Source organism: Acomys russatus, chromosome 17, assembly GCF_903995435.1.
Source record: "Acomys russatus chromosome 17, mAcoRus1.1, whole genome shotgun sequence".
NCBI lineage: Eukaryota > Metazoa > Chordata > Mammalia > Rodentia > Muridae > Acomys > Acomys russatus.
This window is the reverse complement of record NC_067153.1, coordinates 54786970-54806887: the sequence shown is the minus strand read 5'-3', so window position 1 is coordinate 54806887 and position 19918 is coordinate 54786970. Positions and strand designations below refer to the sequence as shown.

Sequence of the window (19918 nt, the reverse complement as noted above, 5' to 3'; positions counted from 1 at the left end):
TAAACATCCAGGAGGTCATAAGCCTGGCAAGGAACGTACTATTCTGCTGTAAAGTGGCAATGGTTGTCAAACCGCCATTTAAACATTTACATATGGACCCACAGACCTGGGCTGGTCTCAATTGTAGTTAGAGAAGCTTTCTCTTTACACGGAGCACTACTTAATACAGAGACACATAACTGCTCCAGGTACTGTGAACAAATTCCTGTGAGCGCTTAGCTGTAAATGCTACCCACATCCCAAGGCTTGTGAAACATCCTAGAAGAAAGGACATAAGGAATTTAAGAGCTAGAAGGGGGAAGGAGTGATGCAAATTGCTGTCACGGCCATTGTGCTCACAAATTCTGGTAGCTGTGGTTACCAGCACAAGGCCTTTGCAGGATCAAGCCAATCAAAATTCTGCCTTGGATAGAGGAGGGGCTCAGGAGGTCCACCCCTAGCTGAGAAGCTATTGACAGTTCATGGCTGGTGGGAAGGGCAAGTGAGCTTCCTTTGGGGATGTGGTCACTTGTGGGCTTCCAATGCTCTACTGGGTGACTCCTTTTGTGTGTGCATATGGGTGGCATATAGACTCAGTGAGTTAAAACCAAAATAGAAGGAAGAAGACATGAAGTTACAGAGGGGAGACATAATGGAGGTTCCAGGGAAGCTGGATGGTGGCAAAGGGCAGTAGATATAGTCACAAAACACTCCATAAAACTCTCTAAAAACAAAATAAATATTACATTAAAATGTTTTTCCATATTCATTTCTTGTGTACCTGTGTGCTGAGATTAATCTGGATAATTTCAGTCTGTATAATAGAAACTGCAGAAATGCAAAATTTACTGAAAAGCATTCTAGGGTGCAAAAACCCCACCAGTTCTCATGGCAACATACAGTGTGTACCAATAGCATTAACATTTATACAGTAAGATCGCTCGCTGTTGATTCTATGACCTGTATACCTATTCATTCACAATCATGGCATTTATATGCAAATTTAATTCTTTCCTCTAAGGATAGTCAAATATATTTTTTTTTAAAAGGACAGTCAATGTAATCGCAAAGATCTTACTTCCCTATTGGGCAATGCTCTTTCTGTCAGTTACCATATGGCTGACCTCTATTTTCATAAGCCATTTAATATCTCCCCAAGTAAGGAAGTCTCTGACCTTTAAAGGCTCCAGTGCCCCACGTGATCTCCTAGAAAATGTGAGGACAACTAATACTAAACACCGTTTTTTCACTTCACTTGAAGTTCATCAACATATTGTTAGCCTTCCAAAAGGTCAGCATTTTATAAAGTATGGCTTTCACAACAGAAGAAAGAAGAGATTAATTAGGATTTTTTTTTTTTCTGGCAGTTGCCTTGCTCAGCTATCTTCAGGTATGGCTAGGAGGAAGAATATTGGAAAAACATCTAACATTAACTCTGTGAAAAAAAATTGTGTGGCGAATCAACAAATAATGAGTGGTAAATAGTTTTTCAGGTAGTGAGATTTTTACCGCATGATGGGATTTGATGTTTCATGGAGCCTGCCCTTATGATTTTGATTTTTCATTGTAGTGCGTTCTTCTCCTTTTCCTTCTAGATCCTTCTATGATTCAGTCTTAACTATGATCTTGTGTGAACAGTACACAGTGCTTATTTGTTTTATTTGATGCTGGTGGTTAAGAAGCTGTGTAGTAAGGGTGCCTACATGGTGCTGACCCCATGATCAGTGTAAACATGGTAATGTTTCATCGCTTGAAATGGGAACATTGAGTGCTGGGAAAACAAAAGTGAATGTAGGGGCTTGGAAGCCAAACTGGCAGAAATATGTTATTTAAAAAAGAGCCAAGTCATGGGTTATAGCTCAAATTCTTCACGCAGAAGCTTCACACATAAGGGGTTGCCGTCTGACTCAAGCATGCTGCAGGAAAAAGGAAGTCCGTGAAGGGGTTTTGAGATGGAAGGAGTGAGAAGTCAAGTGCCATAAAGCAAACTGTACAATGGTACATCTTTCCCTGCGCTAACTGGAAGTTTGATAAGGCTATCTATCGCAAGCATACTGCAGTTCTATTTCAATGAAGTAATTACAATTCAATTTCAGCACACCTCCAAACATCTGCTTAGCTGCCATTGGATAGCAGGATGGCCATCGCAGAGGGTGAGGACCAAGATCTGAAAAGACATGTAAGTCACCTGATTACAGTAAGTGAGAAAGCAGACATTTTGTGCAAAAAATAGGATGCCAGCTAGGCCATGGCAAGAAGTGGAAGGAGAGATGCAAAGCATGGAAGTTCTAGGACAAACAGTGACCTGGGGTTATCTTTATGAACACTAAATAGTGGAACGGGGTAGACTAGATAGCTGCAGGAGGCCGTGCTGACACAGGTTAAATAGCTGTGGAGGGCTAGCCTCAGGTAAACTAGATATTGGCATACAGCTATGCCTATGCAGACTAAATTGGGGACTGGAAGCAAGTGAGAATTCTTAACTGAATCAACTGTATATTCTGAGTACCCACTGAGCATGTGTGATGGGATGCTAATGTCTGATTGCATGAAGTTTTCCCCCCAGTTAGTTCTACATTGAGAAACAGACCTAAGAATAAATATCTGAGGGATGGATTATAATTAACATATAGGAGCTCTGAGATGTATAAGAACTCATGTCTTTAATAGTAATTTTTCCCCATTATATTGGTGGCACAATCTTCAGTAGATAAAAAAAATTTTTTTTTCATTTTTTAGCAGTCAGTGCAAACGATGTGTGAATTCATTTGTTGTGGCAGATGGGCTAATTAATCTAAAACAACCTGTGAATTTAAGTAAAGAAGTCAGCTTTTCATATGTAAACCACATTATGATAATGCTTGGCATAGCTACTGTTTAATGGGATCATCTACACCTTGGGGTGCACTTCAAAAAGAGTGGTCACTCATGACATTTCACAGGGGCCAGCTGCCTCCACTTGGGGACAAGCTGCTCCTCCTAGATTATTCCTCCACATCCAACCACATACACGGTTCTCTCAGATATCAGGGAAACAACAGGTAACCTACTTCGGAGTCCAAAGAAGTCACTCCAGTGAGGGACCAGTTCTAGAATTGCTATCTGGGGTTGATGAGAGTTTCAACCCTTCTATGCCCATTAAGAAAAAAAAAAGTTCTGAACATATATGTCTTCCAAAAGAGAATAAATGTAAGAACACTCAGTAAGCTGCACGTGGTGGCACAGTGTTTGATGCCAGGACTTGATAGACACAGGCAGGTAGAGCTCAGTAAGTTTGAGATCAGCCTGGCCTATATAACAAGCTCCAGGACAGCCAGGGATACATAGAAAGACCCTAATTGCCTCCCCAAACCCCAAAGAGAATACTTTATAAGGGAAGTAGAGATACCAAGGATTATGAAAATATAAAAGGCCAGAGGGTTATAATTCTGTTTGTGATAATGCTTCTCCTGGTTAACTTATGGAACCTGTTACATTCACTCATAACTGCAGTTCATTAATTTTGCCTTAGGCTCAAAAGTGACAGTACTTAATTTTTGATATTAAATTCTCCACTTGCTAACTAAAGAATGTGACAGATCATGTGACATGTCACAGATATAGGAAGATAACTTAAATTCTTACTAAAACATTCTATAGGAAAACAATTCAAAATAACTCTAAATCTATGTTCATTAAAATACTTATGACAAATCAGTTTGAAATAATTTCAGCATGTACTTCTTCTTCTTCTTGTAAACTTTGGTATGTTGATTCTGTGAGGACATGTTATTTAAGTTGAGTATGGTAAACATATGGTAAAAAGCATAATAAGCGGAACTCGGAGAGAATTTACAAATCTATACAAGGAAGGCTGAGTGTGCTTACGTACACCTGCACCCAGCCCTCTGGAGACTGAGGCAGAATTGTGAATGAGGCCAGCTATAGATAATACAGCAAGGTCTTTTTTATCAGATTCATTTTTTTTTTAAATGAAGAAAACTTCATGAGAAGTTGAATGAAATTAACTTTGATTTAAAAAAATGTTATCAGTGAGAAAAACAGTCTATAGTGGGTAGGTGTGTGTTCATTATTTCTTTAACTAGTACATTAAAAACATAGACTGCATAGGCCTCCACATCTGTTGTGTCCAGTGTCCTCCTTGAGGTGACAGTCCAATGGTCCAGCTTTTGAAGGATGATGCACCAATTATTTGTGGGACAGAGTGAGCAGGTTGACCCAGAGGTGAGCCTGAAGCGGCTGTCTTCTCTGTACAGTGAGGGAGATGTGGTTTCCTTTTCTTGAGTGTGAGTGTGACAGAGATTCCTTGGAGCTCAGCGACTCCCAGGTTTCAGGGACATGGTTATCACAGACAATGAAAATTCCTGACCTTGGAACCTTGAGCTCTGCCCACTGCACTGTTTCTGTGCGGAAAAGAGCACACTGTGTGTTGGGTACAGACTCTCTACCAAGTCAACAGTTGCTTGTCTCTTGTGTGTCTATGTGTGTGTTGCATGCTTAAGTTATAGCTTGTGACATTTTGAGGTCCTCTCTTGATAAGTGTCCTGTATGACACTGTGGTGGTCTGAGTAAAAATGGGCCCCGTAAGCTCATATATTTGAATGCTTAGTCTTTAGGCAGTGGCACTGCTTGACAGGGATTAGGGGGTGTGGCCTTGTTGGAGAAAGTGTGTCCCTGGGGATGAGCTTTAGGGTTTCAGAAGCCCAATCCAGGTCCAGTGGCTCCCTCTCTCTCCTTCCTGCTATCTTTAGATCTTGATGTGAAACTCTTAGCTCCTTCTCCAGCACCATGTCTGCCTGGGTGCCACCATGCTTCCTGCCATGACAGTAATGGACTAAAACTTCTGAACTGTAAGTCAGCCTCAATTAGATGTTTTGCTTTGTGAGACCTACTATGGCCATGGTGCTTCTCCACAGGAATGGAACACTAAGACAGACACCTCACACATCCACAGCCTAACAGAACTGAGCAAGTTAAAATAAACTATATGTGCACTCCTCTTGAAGACTCCCGGCATGCCAGAGAGACTTTTCACAATGTTATAGTTCATGAGGCAGGAAGGTGGCAGGTTCTAGGCTGGCTTGGGCTGCTTAGTAAGACCCAGTCTGAAAACTCCCCAAATAGACAGCCCTAGAGATTCATTGTGATATGTGGGCTCACACCATCACAACAATGGCCGAACCTGTTGCTGCTTGATCTACCCATAGTTCACTCTGACAGAATTTCTCAGACATAATAAGCAATGCTCACTTTTTCTTCCATTTTTGGATGTAATGAACCTGTTGTGATCTTTACCTAAGAGTGGTTGTAAAAAGCTCCTGGGGCCTCGCCTTTCACACCTGGTCTTCTTTGTCTTTTCTTTGTCACACGTTTGATTCATTTCTTCTGTCCTTTTCTTATCCAGTTGTCACAGCTCCATGTGGCCACATTTGGATTTAACACATTCTGTTTATTCTATATGGCCTCTACTTCCTACATGTGCTCACCAGTGATGGAGAGACATTCTTCCCAATGGGTGACTTACAGGTTTCCAGCACTTGCTACACATTGCTCACATCCCTGGCTCACCTTCCAGGTGTATAGGTCTGAGCAGGAGCCCTCCATTCCTATCACCTTAAAGTCCATCAGATAGTATGGTGCATACTTGATTGCACATTTCAAAGTTGTTGTAAGTAGATACTGAAAGAACTCCCTACGCAAAACCAAATGCATCCCAGAGCTGATGCAGTAACTAGCTTGAATGGTGTATACTAAAGCACTACCTTGTGACCCATAATTATGTACAAATATCCTTTATCAATTTAACAAATTAACAGATTACATTAAAAACAAATTAAGCAAATTAAATCAGATAAAGACTCCCCTCTGTTGTTCTTCCCAAGGTTGTTTTTCTCTAGAATTTGCCAACATATCTTCTTTGTTTCCTACCATTACATATTCTTTCACTTTGTGCCTTGTGGGTCACACAAAACCCTGACCTATAAAGTAGCCCCGCTGGACTGGCAGTGTCACAAGCTGAAGCTTCCTCCCTCCAGGAGCGGGAGCAAACGGATTAGGAGTTTGAATCCAACCTGATTTATACAACGCGACCTTGTCTGAAAAAAACAAGAGCAAACAAAGTGCTTTGAAAGAACCCCGATTTAAACAATAATAACAAAGAAAGACAGAGAAAGCTGAAATGTGTAGCTGTGTGATTTAACTCCACTGTTAAAATTACCTGTGGCTAAAATGCAACTGCTAGTCAGGATGACTTCGAGGGCAGCTAATGTGTGACTTTTCCTGAGAGTATCCAGCAGTTCTGACCGTCTCCTGGAGCTGATGGTTAGTTATGTTGTAGAACATCCCTCCATTCCAATTTGTCCAGTGCTGCCTTTTATTAGATTCAGATTACATATTCTTAGCAGAAATACCTCAGGAATCACCTTGCATGCTTTCCAGTCCCTCCCGTTAGGAGGCGAGTCACATTTCTATGCTACTGGTAGTCCACCTTTATGGCCTGATGCGCGATGGATCTAAGGCCAATGTTAACTAACGTCAAACATTTGGGACTGTGAGTGAATGATCCTTAAGAACTCTCTGTGTGCTTCTTGGAACTTTCTAAAAGATGTACACAATATATTTAGATTACGTGTATCCCACCTTTCCCCCCTCCAACCTCTTCCCAACTTCATGTCTTCTTTAAGGAAACAATACACCAGTAAAGTTTGTACTGCTCACACCTGTATGAGATGAGTGTGAGGTCATCCACTAGAGCATGAGAAACCGACCACGGGATCTGACTGCTGCTGCTCGTGGGGGTGCGGCACACATTTAATCCCAGCACGTGGGATGTAAAGGCATCTGGACCTCCATGAGTTCCACGACAGCCTGGTCTACATACCTAGTGCCAGGGACAGCCAGGGCTACACAAAGAAACTCTGTCTTGAAAAAAACAAACCAAAAACAAGGCTGCTGAAGAAAATTGAATTTCTTCTCTTAGCAGCTATCAACTGCCACCGCTCCCTTAGCTTGGGGTGGGACCTTAGGAGCCCCTCAACTGCCTATGCTGATGCGGACTGGCTTGATTTTATTCTGCTTTTGTATAATCTGCCACAGATGCTCTGATTCCACAGGTGCACTAATTTGCACCAGTCTCTGCCGACCTCCGGCTTGTATAATTTTTCTGTCTTTGCTTCCTGGTGCTCCCTGTGCCTTGGCAAGCAGGGGCATTATATAGACACCCCATTTAGGGCTGTGCACTGCACAGGCACCTATTCTCTATACATTAGCCAGTCAGGAATCTCAATTAGTTAACTGTCACCCTAGAACTTTCTGATGAGTAAAAATCATCTCAGGTTGAACTGTTCCAAAAATACTGTTTTGTCATTAATTAAAAATGGATTTATGCTGTAATCATTTAGATTTTCTAAATAATTATAAGGAATTGCTTGGTGAAGAGTTTCCTACTGGTTTTGTTTCTGTTTTCAATATCTAAGTTTTTAATAATATTTAAAGTTGTGTGTGTTGTGTGTGTGTGTGTGGGGGGGGATATCATGCACTGTGTGTGAAGGTGCCACCTGAGGCCAGAGAAGAGTGTGGAAGCTGCTAGAGTTACAGGAGGTTATAAAGCTACTCAAATGGATGCTGGGGACCCAACTCAGATCTTCAGAAAGAATAGCAAGTGTTTTAACTGCTGAGCTGTCTCTAGTACCCTCCTCTTTTTTGCATACCTTTAGAAAAACACATTCTAGCTGGGCACAGTGGCGCACACCTTTAATTGCAGTACTTTGGGAGGCAGAAGCAGGTGGATCTCTGTAAGTTTGAGGCCAGTCTGGTCTACAAAGTGAGTCCAGGACAGCCAAGGCTACAGAGAAACCCTGGCACTGGAAAAAAAGAAAAGAAAGGAAAACACATTCCCAGCCCTCAGATTGCTGTTTTCCCTTTTGTGTGCATGAGAATATACACACACATGCACAGACACACATCCCCGTAGGCACAAAAAAAAAAAAAAAAAAAAAAAAAGAATCTCATATTGGTATCACCAACTTTATCACTGTCATAACAATTCATTTGGTGAATATCACCGAGCATCCTGTTCTTCTCCAAGCTAAGCTGTTTAAAAAGATTAATGGCTGCCTCCTGGCTAATTGTGGGAGTTCTCCTTTACGAAAAGACATTTTATATCTCAAGTGGCTCTATAAGCAGTGAGTAATGACAGAAAGTCCATGGAGAGGAGTCCACCGATGAAATGGTAGGATAACCACTACGCCCTGACCTTTCACTTCCTAAGATAATGTACAGTTCATGCAGGTGGTTATTAATAACCTATCTGTTGAGCCTTTGACATATCAAGTCCAACTATCTCAAACTTAATGAGAAATTCTGCTGGAGACATAGCGTGATGTGGAACAGGTCTCAGGATGAAAAGGCAGAAGGCACAAACAAGGAAAACGGCGCTGAAATCAATTCAAAATGTTCACAAAGACAAAAACTTCATTGCAATTAAACAACCCATAAAAAGCTGCTAGTAGTTAAAGGTTTTCACAGAGCCGTTCATTCTTCCTATTGTGTTAAAGAAAAGGGAATATGCTCGTGACCCTTGGAGGAAAAATCTTTTTCTGATCTTTGTAAGAGAACACAAATGGTTGTGAAATCAAACAAACAACAAAGCCAACAACAGCAGCAAAGGCAAGCAAAACAACAAAATCCAACATTGTTTTTTTCACCACCCATGGTGGTGGTGATGACTACCCAGACAAGACCTGTAGGAGACCATGGTGACCATCCATCCGCATGCTACCATGGTGAGGAAGGGATTTGTGAGGACTTCCTACCTTCTGGGGAGCTACAGGTATAACTTTATGCTTTCTAAGAGCCAATTTCAGAATAATATATATCATGTGGGATATAAAATTTACCAAACTGGGCATGTAAAATCTTTAAAACAAGAGATAAAACACTAGCAAGGACTTAGATGGCCTGCTTACCCACCAGGGGCAGCTCCACCCTAGAGTCTACAGGCGGAACGGTATTTCATGCTAATTTGAAAGGACAAGGGCAAAATTTGAACAAATCGCCACACTCCTAGGAGAGGCAGGAAGTTTAAATCATCTCCAACAACCAGTTTTGCCATTGAATATATTCTGTTACTCGTCGTATTGAGTCTATGATGTGAACCCACTATAGAAAGGCCGGGTCTATAGGGGAGTTCCAAAGCATTGACAGCCACAGGCCAAACCTTCTCAACATCCTCCTCCACACTTCCGCAAACTCATGTTCCTAAAAGATGAAAGGGCTGGAGGGAGGGCTCAGCAGATAAAAATGCTTGCTCTTCTTCCACTGGTTCCGGGTTCTATTCCTAGCACCCATACTGGACACCTCATAACTTCCTGGAGCTCTAGTTCTAGGAAATATGACCTCTCTTTCTGGTCTTTGTGAGCACTGGGCACATGTGCTATACACACACACACACACACACACACACACACACATACACACACACACACTCCCACACATCCAATCACGTGCACAGCGCACATAAAAGGAATGCATATTTTAAAAAGAGAATGCTGTGAAATATAAAAACGAAGAAATTTATCCAAAATAGCAACTTATACTCTTTTGAATAAGACATTAGAATGTCTTCCACATTGAGATACCCTGCTCAAGTCTCATCCTAATTCATACGTGGCATGCCATTGTTAGCTGAGACAGCCTCAGAGATGGGGCAAAGTACACAAGGAAATACTACCTGGGTGGGCATGCTTTTTTTCTGTAGTAGACACAGCCAGTGAGGCATTGGAACTGAAAGAGCATCAGTGAACAGCAGCCGGGCTGTGGACAAACCTGTACCCACTCAGGGTTCTGGGTCTATCTGGGTTGTGCCGGAACAGTTAGGCAACAGGGTTGGGAGCAGCACTTTGTTGACACTTGGCCTTCTCTCCCTATTGCTTTGTGTAGCAAGGAGCATCATTATGAGATTGTCGTCCATACTTTGTCTTTTGTGAGGAGTACGTCTTACTAGGCTCTATGTATGCCTTTGGGAACAAGCAAAAACAGGAGGATCGCAACGACAAATAGAGTCATTGTGTCCTTAAATTGCCACGAGATGTCTCAGTACGAACTCTGCTTATTTTATTTTTGCGGTATTTGGAAGAATGTAGAAAAGGGCAAACTGCGTAAATTTACTTCTTTCAAACAATTAACATCTTTATGCTTTTGAAAGAATTTCCAGCAGATAAAAACGGTCCTGGCAAAGCCTGGTAAAAGCTCTCCATTGTTCCATGTCTGCACAAATTGCTTTGCATCTCTGATGATTTTATGTACATTTAATCACTAAAGATTAATTGTGTGGCATACGGAAAGCAGTGAAACACTGCCGAGAGAACTTCAGTTTAAGTGCACATGCAGCTAACTTGTGGCTTTTTAGAACAATTTTAATTAAAAGTACTAGAAGAATCATCGGGCTGAAAATATTAGGGGCTTTGGGATGGATGAGCTTAGCATAGCTAATTAATTGTATATTTAATCAAAGCAGCCTTTGGCTGTAATTAATAATCTATTTTCCTCTGGTAGTAAATATTGTTGTTCTGTGAAACAGAATTTATGATTTGCAGATTGCCGCATGCACAAAAAGAGCAAGAGAAAGCCCAGCATCCCACAGCAGAGTTCTAGGCAAGGCTGGCTCTGTTTATTTAGAGAGGGTGCTATCTATATCTCCTTCACGCCCTTTAAATGTCATCTCACAGTGGCAGAGCCTAAGCAGCTATGCCAGAACGACCTGGACATTTCAAAGGTATAAGAACAATCCAAAGGAGGTGGCAGATAAAATGCTAAGTGAATTCTGATCCCTTTTGTGGTGAGGGTGGAGGCAGGAATTTCATACTTTAAAGAGCTTTAAGTAGCCCTATCTTGAAAAGATTGCAGGGATGGTTAGACTTGGCATTAGACAGATCCTTTCCACACTTCTCTTTTAGAGAACAGAGTGAGGCTCAGGGATTTCCACTACCTGCAACTTGAAATCACAGGATGAAAAGTGTCATCTTCCTGAAAGTAATGTAGCTTTTACTTACACAGGTAAATTTGCATTATGCTTCCACACACAAACATGCCTGCACACACACACAATTGCCAGCCCCCACATACATGCAAACACATAAGCTTACACACATCTATGCACATGCATCCACACACACTTGCACACATGTGTTCACATGTGTGTACATACATGCACATATCTACCACCACACAGGTTTACACACACACAAGCACACAGACATACATGCACATGTGCCCTCACACACTCAAACACACATGCATCCACACATGCACACCCACGGACCCCTGATTTTCAAGAATTCATGCACAGCACAGTACATGTTTGCTCTTGTGATGCTTCTGTTAAGTTTTGTGAAACAGACTGCATATTGGGAAGTAGTCATGCGCTTCAGATATTAGGTTTCCTTAAGTAATCACGTTTCAGATGATTTAAGGCTTCCTTTTTTTTTTTTTTTTCTTTTGCATTGTCACCAAAACAGGTTTTAAATTCTAAGAATTTTGCATAGAAAAGAGACAGTCTAACGAATTACTTTTAGGTTGTACGCTTCCCTTTCTTGCCTGGTGTTTCATGACGTGAACTGTAACTATCACTTTGCCTTTAATATTTTAAGATTGTTATGTATGATACAGGAGTTACAGGTTGCTGAATAAATAAAGCTTTAACCTAAAAAAAAAAAAAAAAAAAAAAAAAAAAAAAACCCGACCCCATCATTTCAGATAATGGAGCCCATGTTACTTTGTATGCATCTGATATGACTGTTTAACACGCTAATCAATTCATAACATAGGTTCCATTTTTCTGGGGGTTATGTGGCCTTCATATGAATATGTATGAAAGAAACAGATATGAATCAGGTCATTAAAATTATATCAAGTGAAAATATTTTATTCAGCCTATGCTAGTGGGCACAATGAAGGTCTAGGAACCAAAGAATAGAACGAAACACAGAAAGAAAATTTCATGGGGTTTTCAAAGGCCTCCATTAATATCACAAGGCCAAAAAGAGCTCTTATGAAACATATTGATGTATTTGGTGCTTACCTGTCTAGACCATAGCACGCAGTCTGCAGTCTCCAGGGAGGACAAAATGTGTTAGCAGTAATTAAAACCACAAGATAGCATTTTCTCTTTTAATTCTACGTGTGTGTGTGTGTGTGTGCGCGTGCGCGCGCGCTCGCACGCGCGCCTTTAGCCATGTAGATCCATGGGATTAAACTCAGGTTTTAGCCGGTTCCTTTACCTGCTGAGACATCTCTCTGGCCAGGTTTTTCTCTTCTAGATTTGCAGCAAAAAGTAGATAGTATAAGTCAGGAGTAATGGTTTCATTATTTGCCTCAGTTTCCCACAAAAGTGTCACTTAACCATTGAATAGAAACAAAGCTTCATCTGTTCCCCGCGCTCCCGAGGACTCACATCATCCTGAGAAAGTATGAGGCTCGTGTTTGTGTGTGTGTGTGTGTGTGTGTGTGTGACATAGAATAGTAAAGTGCCAAATGTGCTGACTCTAAGGACACGTTTAAGAACCTGACAGTACCCATTCTTTCTGTGAATGATGACCTGTCACTTTGTGTGCAGAATCCTATTCTGCCCTGTTCTTTTCAAACTCTGAGATGATTCCTCTAACGACTTAGGCTGGAGTCTGAGGTCTGCTGCTGACACTGAGACGATGGGTTGAGAGGGGTAAGATACCACCACTATGGATGTGGTAAGAATATTTTGCAATAAATGTGGCAATTTGCACAGCAGAAGTTCAGAATTCTACTGGTGTGAGAATCCTGCACACTGCTGAGCTCATGAGATGGTGTTTCTTTAAGGGGGTGGAGTTAGAGAAAATATATCTAGTTTTAAAATTTCCTGAATTCCTACTTTGTCTCATATTGGTTATTCTTAATTATCATTTCTCTATCTCTCTATATATTAACATTCATAAACTAATGATGTGGAAGTCCCATATAAAGAGTAAGTGGTATGTAGAGCAAAGCAATATAAATTGATAAGCTGTGAGAGCTATTCTTCAACTTGAAAATCAACACAAACTGCAAAGGATTCCAGTCAATGGTTGTGAACTGCACCCATGGAAAATTTACACATGTGGAGAGAGCGTGCTGGCTTATTTTTTATTGTACAGATCTGAAGAGTAAAACATCATACTAAAAAGGGCATTGGACTAGTGGTATGAGGGCTTGAGTTTTCATTTTGATTCTACAATGTCCTCCAAAGTTAAATTTAGATTTCCCACTATGGAGCCCTCAGTCCACAATGTCTCATATTTATGCGAAGTCATTTCAAATGAGGGGTATTAGTGCACTTAAAACCTATCCCACAATTTGTAAATTAATTAGCTCACCAGCATTTATCTCACTGCCCACAGGAGATTTAAGTATTATCCACATCTCCAATAAGAGATAAATATTGGTCTAATTGATTTTTTTTAAACCAAGGTCATACCTCAAGTGGTAAAGCTGGGATTAAAAGTTCTGACTGGCTTCCAGCACTCTTCTTATGCCACAGGAAATATCTCTCCTTTGTCCTCCAAATAATACCTGGATTAGTTAATTAATCACTGTATAGCATATACAAAATGATTGCTAATTTAAAATTGGATATTATATTCACACAGAAAAAAACAATTATTGCCAAAATCAGTGGTCGTCGTACACAAATTTTTAATGATTGGCAAGCTTTGGCAAGTAAGTCCGAGTCTTCTAGAAGCTGAAACACAGAACAATTGTCCCCTGTGACATGCTCAGGTGGGGAACTGATGATGCCATTAAAAAAATATTAACCAATGTCCTAGACTAATCAAATATCAAGATAAGAGTTCTATATTGAAAAGGAAAACTGGGGAATCTGAGAAAAATATTCAAAAAGGATGAAGTCTGACCTCTGAAAATAAAACGATACATTTAGAGACTAGTTTCACATATTAAGGTAAGTTCACCTGCTGCCTCACCACACTGGTGACAACCCTTTCCCACTGTGGTAACGATTTCCACGTGACTGAACTACCTCCTGAAGAGTACAAGTTCTGCCATGCTGTGCTTTCTCAGTTGTGGCGTTAGCAGCATTTTGTGCTAGGTTGCTCCCTCCTTTGTAAAATGAGGGACAGTGCTATCTATGTACTGTGGACACACAGCACCAAATCTCTGTGGGAAGAAGCCATGCCAAATTCTGCCATGTCAGAAATCCTGTGCTTAGGCTGTATGCTGTATGCTTCGAGTTGTTGACTTTTGCCTCATGAGGTCTTATGTTCCAGGCTATCCTTGGACTATTTACCTTTGAAAGAAGTAGGGAAGTCCCAACTTGGAACCACCCAGAGGATCTAGAAAGTTCTTACAGGGAACTACTCAGAGAACTAGGAAGTTCTACGGGGAGTGATTTAGGCTATTGTATTCTTGCCCGGGGGCTAGGGTGAGTGAGATAAGAATAGATCCTATTGACCCTGCTCTATATATGTTCCTGCTAGTCGGCAATAAAGTGAATCTTGATCAGAAATTTCCTGACTTGATTAGTTATTTCTCGCGTCTCTGTATCCTACTTTCAATCCCCACTCCCTCTTTCAGGTGAACCCTGATTCGATTTTTTTCTAGCGGGCTGAGACCCAACAAATCTCCATTCGCTAGATTCCAGGAGCAGATGGTCTTTCCCACAGGCTATGACCACCTGTCTCTACACATGGTCACACACTCCCTCAAGGCAATACTGTGTCCAGTTGTGAACCCCTACATCAAGCCCCCTGTTAAGCCTGGTTTTCCTTCATTTTGGTTGAAAAGTACCAAGTCTAACAGAAACCTAATTTGACATGAGACTAATGCCTATGATAGAAATGGAAAGGTAGACATTTACCCCTCTCCATGTAAAACAAGTCATACTTTATAGCTAGGTGCAGTCACGGTATATGGGAAACTGTTTTGGAACACGTCAGAGTAAAATAATGGGCAACATTACTTAAGAGCTGGTTAGGTTCTTTCCCACCACCAGGAAGGGCTGGGGGCATGTTGGTTCCTTCTCAGAGGACTTCCAGACAACTGGTCTATTAGTCACTGGACTTGAGATGCACCTGAATTGTCTTTTAAAAAGTTCATGTCATGCTTTGCTGGTGCTGCCATGGGGGAAGAAATTGAGCAAACAGAGATTCCTGAATTCTATGTCACCACAGCTATATTATTTAAATAAACACTGCTACCATAATTTTCCCTAACAGGTATTATTTTCTATTTTATTCCGTCCTTGAATTTATCACTAGTTAGATACCATTGCATTTTCCGTATCTTCCTCCATAGAGTGGCCTAGGCATAGCTTAGTAAGCCCTCTCTTGAGTATTAGCCTGGGAGTTGTTTTTAAGCTGCCTGAGGTTCCATGTTCTATTCTAGATGTGCCCTGCTTTGTGCTGATTCGCTGGTGAGGACCTTGCAATGGTTGCTGGCTCCGGTGAGTCTGGAAGGTTCAGGGGGAGACAGTGTGTTTCTAAGACTATCAGGCTGTGTGCCTCTCCAGCCCGGCATCAATGCCTTGGAAATAGGGCTTCTGTTTTAGAGCCGTTGAGGCAGTCACATGTTCTAGCCTGGTGTAAGGAAACATCAGGCTTGTTTCTTACTCATGTATAATGAGATTCCTTCTAGATTTAAAAGGTTAAGGTTAAGGTATTTGTACATTTTATTTTTTAGAGTCTACAGTATTAAACTTTTTAAAATACAAAGCTGAAGTTCCCTGGTAGTTCAAGTCCTAGACTTTTTGGAGTTAATGACAAAAGAATAGAAGGCAAATGATATTATTAAAACTGCTATAATTGAAGGTATAATTAGACACTGAGACCTTTCTCTTGTACAATATTATACTATCGGAACTTCTAAAATACTAAAATGGAAAATTAGAAAATGTTTTTTCTGAGCCTAAGATTATTCCCCTGCTCCCCCCCCCCACCTCCATTCAGTTTCCATTCATAAATTACCTGCGCTGTGCCAGGCATTATTTTGCACACTAAGGAAGTATCAGAAAGTGAATCAGAGTAAATCCCCGGCCTCCTGGTACCCACAACGGAGAAGAAACAGTAAAGGGCATGCGTGTTCAATTCCTTTTAGTATCTTTGGAAGATAATTACATGTCAAACGCAATGACAAACAGTGGTCATGAGACGGTCAAGAGGAAAGAGGCCACCCTTTTTTCTCTTGGTACTCAGTAAGTAAAGATGTAATTAAGTAAGTGTAAGCAATGATTTAATTAGGAGAAAATGCAATGTTCCTGTGTCCATCTGGTTAAGCTGAGCAGTGAACCGCGAGCCGTGAATGCTCGGAGCAGAAGCGTTTTTGATGGGTTTGTTGACAGCCAGGACAGGGACTAGAGACTGTGTGAATGTTGAGAGATGAGCAAGGAACACACTCACCATAGTGACGACATGCTTGCTGGGCATTCTTGTGAACTCAACGGCTTCAAGAAACTGAGATCTGACCTCACAGTGACCAAGCACCCACTAAGTGGCTTTATGAAGCCGTGACCATTGACCCACTAAAGGGCTTTATGACCTCACAGTTACCACATGCTTGCTAGGTAGCATTATGAATGTGAGCTTTTACTCCCACCTGCCTTTCAATATATATATACACACACACTCTGAATGGTGTTTTATTTCTCCTTTACAAGTCCACATAATAGACAAAGGGCTTTTTTTGATAACATATTGTTATCTTTGCTGGAAAGGATCATATATAATCATTTTAAGCCACACAAATGTGTACATATATGAGATTGAGGTTTCTTCAACCTATAAACACATTTTTGAGTTTAAAAAAGGAAAAGGCAACATACTAACAATGCAACTGTAACTCTTAGAAAAACACCAGTTTCCTTACCAAACCTAAGCGTTCTGGTATAGGGACCTATCATCTAAGACAGCAGCGAGCTCAAGCCACAGGAAGCCAAGAGCACTCACCACACCAGCGCAGACCCTCCCCCATCCAGTGCCTCTCAAAGGGCTCCCTGTCCTCTTCAGGAAGACAGCTAGCACCCCAGACAGGAGCAGCAAGCATACCCTCTTGTAATATTTCCGAATGTCTTACACAGTAGTACTTCCTCACCCAGCATCTCAGGAACTCCATGCAACCATGCGTGCCATTCTTTTCTCCATCTCAAGAGAGGGAACCAGGTCTTCCTAATTGCATTGTAGGTGCCTAGGATAACAAAGTATTTTCACCAGAAGGGATGCAAGCCACGCTATTTGATAAGAGTAAGAATAAACAAAAAGTTCATATTTGGCCATGTTCCCTTGATGGGGAGGCCCGATGGCACTCGGAGGAAGGATAGCAGACTACCAAGAAGAGACTTGATACCCTAGCATCGTATTCAGGGGGAGGAGGTCCCCCTCAGTCACAGTCATAGGGAAGGAGAATGGCGTGAAAGCGGGAGGGAGGGAGGAACTGGGAGGATGCACAGGATGGGATGGCAATTGAGATGTAATATGAATGATTTTATTTTTCAATAAAAAAGAGGAAATTATCTAAATATAAAATTAAAATACTTTCAGGAAAAAAAAAAGCAGTTATCATAAAGAAAAAATGTGCTCTACCACACTAAACTATCAGACGAACGCACAACACACGGCAAAACTGTAATACAATACGGCCAAAGACAATGTTCAAATAGTCAACTGTTCATGAAGATCATCTTCTGAAAGATAAACCGGGCTCTTACTCCATAGCTACTTCTGTGTAACTTTAAAAACACGCTGTCCCTCAACAAGGTTAGACACTGATCCTGATACTTGTTAAGAAGTTTGATATGAGGCAGTAACAGCTCATCAGTCAGTCAGCTTTCCAGGTCTTCCAGCGCTCATCTTCAGCATTCATCAGAGGACTGGGTCTTGTCTTCATCCCTCACTTCTCGGCATCTCCCTGAAGACTCCCCTTCTGAATTGTATAGCTCTGCATTTTAATATTCAGTCTCTTGGCTAGTTTCTGTGCTGCGAGCTTTGCCTGCATCTTCCCGGAATTCTGCCTCTGCTCTTCCTGCAGGGCCAGAGACTGTTCTATGGAAAGCATCTGTGCAGGCAGGTGGTGGAGTGAAAGGAGGCGCGCTGCTGTGATGTCCTCAAGATGCTGCCTAGCTCTGCGTCACAGAAGGAGACCCCCACACCCCTCTCACAAAGACCTGATGAGTCCTACAGTTGAGTGGGTAACACATTGGTTTTAAACTTATGAGGCACTGGGTTTCTGGCTCGCTGTTTCTAGCACTTCCATGTAATGCGGCTTCTTAGGACTCGCGCTCTAGAGCCTTGGAAGGTTGTCAGCACTGGTGTTTTTGTCTGAGGGTTCAGTCTGGTCTGACATTGTAATCTTTTGCGATTTAGTGAGAAGCAGACTGTCAATGTTGTTGGAACTATCTCCAGCTTGACCTGAAACAGGACATTGGGGAAGCTGTTGGTTCACTTCAGAGGAGGTGCCCTGGCTCTACTGCTGGGAGCTGGGCCTGTGTTCACTGGACAGCCAACCTAAGTCTCTTCACTCCCCCTGTGAGTGAGATGTACAGGGCCCGCAGTTTCTGAGGTTGTTTTAGAGGATTTAATATCTACAGAAGAATATTCAGGAACTAATGACGGAGGATCAAGCATAAGGTTAGAATTCTGGCCCCTGGTCTATGTCAGTAGCAGCTCTTGTGGTTGCTTTTTTGCCTTAGCTTACAGTCTACACTAACAGGGTCAAACAGTTAACTTAGCACTCCAATCTCTTCACGTTCTGCAAAGACAGCTTTCAGGTTGGCAGTGGTGTCTGAAATCTTTTTTTTTTTTTTTTAATCTTTGTCAGGCAATTTGCAAATGAATTTTTCATTGAGCAAAATTCTCTCCTGGTGCCTCAGCCTCTCCTGCAGCTCCGCTGGACCCCGCTACCCCAAGTCCTTGGGAGCGGGGGGCTTGAAGCTCCTGGCCAGCGAGCACATTGTGCACCGGCTGCGACTGGCGTGGTGGGCAGGGTTCTCAGTTGGAGCCCACAGTCCGCGCAGGCTCTGCAGCCTGCGGTGACTCTGGTGCGCTAATGGGAGTCATTATTTTCCCGGAAGAGCACGGCTTCTTCAAGCTGAACGGCTCTCTTATATTTTTATTTTTAATATTTTCATTATTTGCATTCTGTTCTGTTCTGACTTATTCTTTCTCTTTTATTCCCTCCCAGCTCTTACCTTGATGTAGAATCTCTATTTCTCAGGCAATATCGATACAAATCATAAAACAACCCCCAATAAACACTTAACTGTCACTGGAATAAACACAAACAACCTTGTTTAATGTCATTCTTGCAATAACATCCTTAGACTAGGCATTATTAAAAGTTAAGTATTTGGGGGAGAATATCTATATGCCATGAGACCTGAAGACAGTTGGGTTGACAATAATGTAAGACTAACTGTAGTGTATCCCAAATTTTCTATTGCAAACTGCCTTAGATATTTTTCTATTACTGTGATAAAACACCATAACCAAGAAAATGTTTAACTTGGCTAATGGTTTCAAAGAGCTAGAGTCCATAATAAGCAGAATGAAGGAGCAGGTGAGTGTTCACATCTTGATCCGCAACCATGAGACAGCGGGAGATCACTGTGACTCAACAGCTCTATGAAATCTCCAAGTCAGCCTCCAGTGACACACCTCTTCCAACAAGGCCAAACTGTCTAAGCAGTTCTATCAGCTGAGGACCACATATTCAACTTTATAGGCCTGCAAGCAGGGTGGGGAGGCGACCATTCTCATTCAAACCACCACACCAATATAATGAAAAAAGATTTCTTTTTAAAATTGGTGTGTATGGGTTGATTTGCTTGCATGTATGAATGCGCATCTCACGTGTGCATGCAGCTCCTTCAGGAACCAGGAGAAAGCATCAGAATCCTCTTAAGTGGAGTTGCCAGAAGGCTGCA

At 41.7% G+C, this 19918-nt stretch overlaps 1 protein-coding gene and 1 pseudogene across 1 annotated transcript in view; both read right to left on the bottom strand.

Annotated features, from left to right (window-relative positions):
• Positions 1–19918, bottom strand: part of Pdzrn4 (PDZ domain containing ring finger 4) — a 350277-nt gene that overhangs the window by 80176 nt on the left and 250183 nt on the right.
• On the bottom strand, positions 17849–18946 carry LOC127201572 (DNA-directed RNA polymerase II subunit GRINL1A-like; annotated as a pseudogene).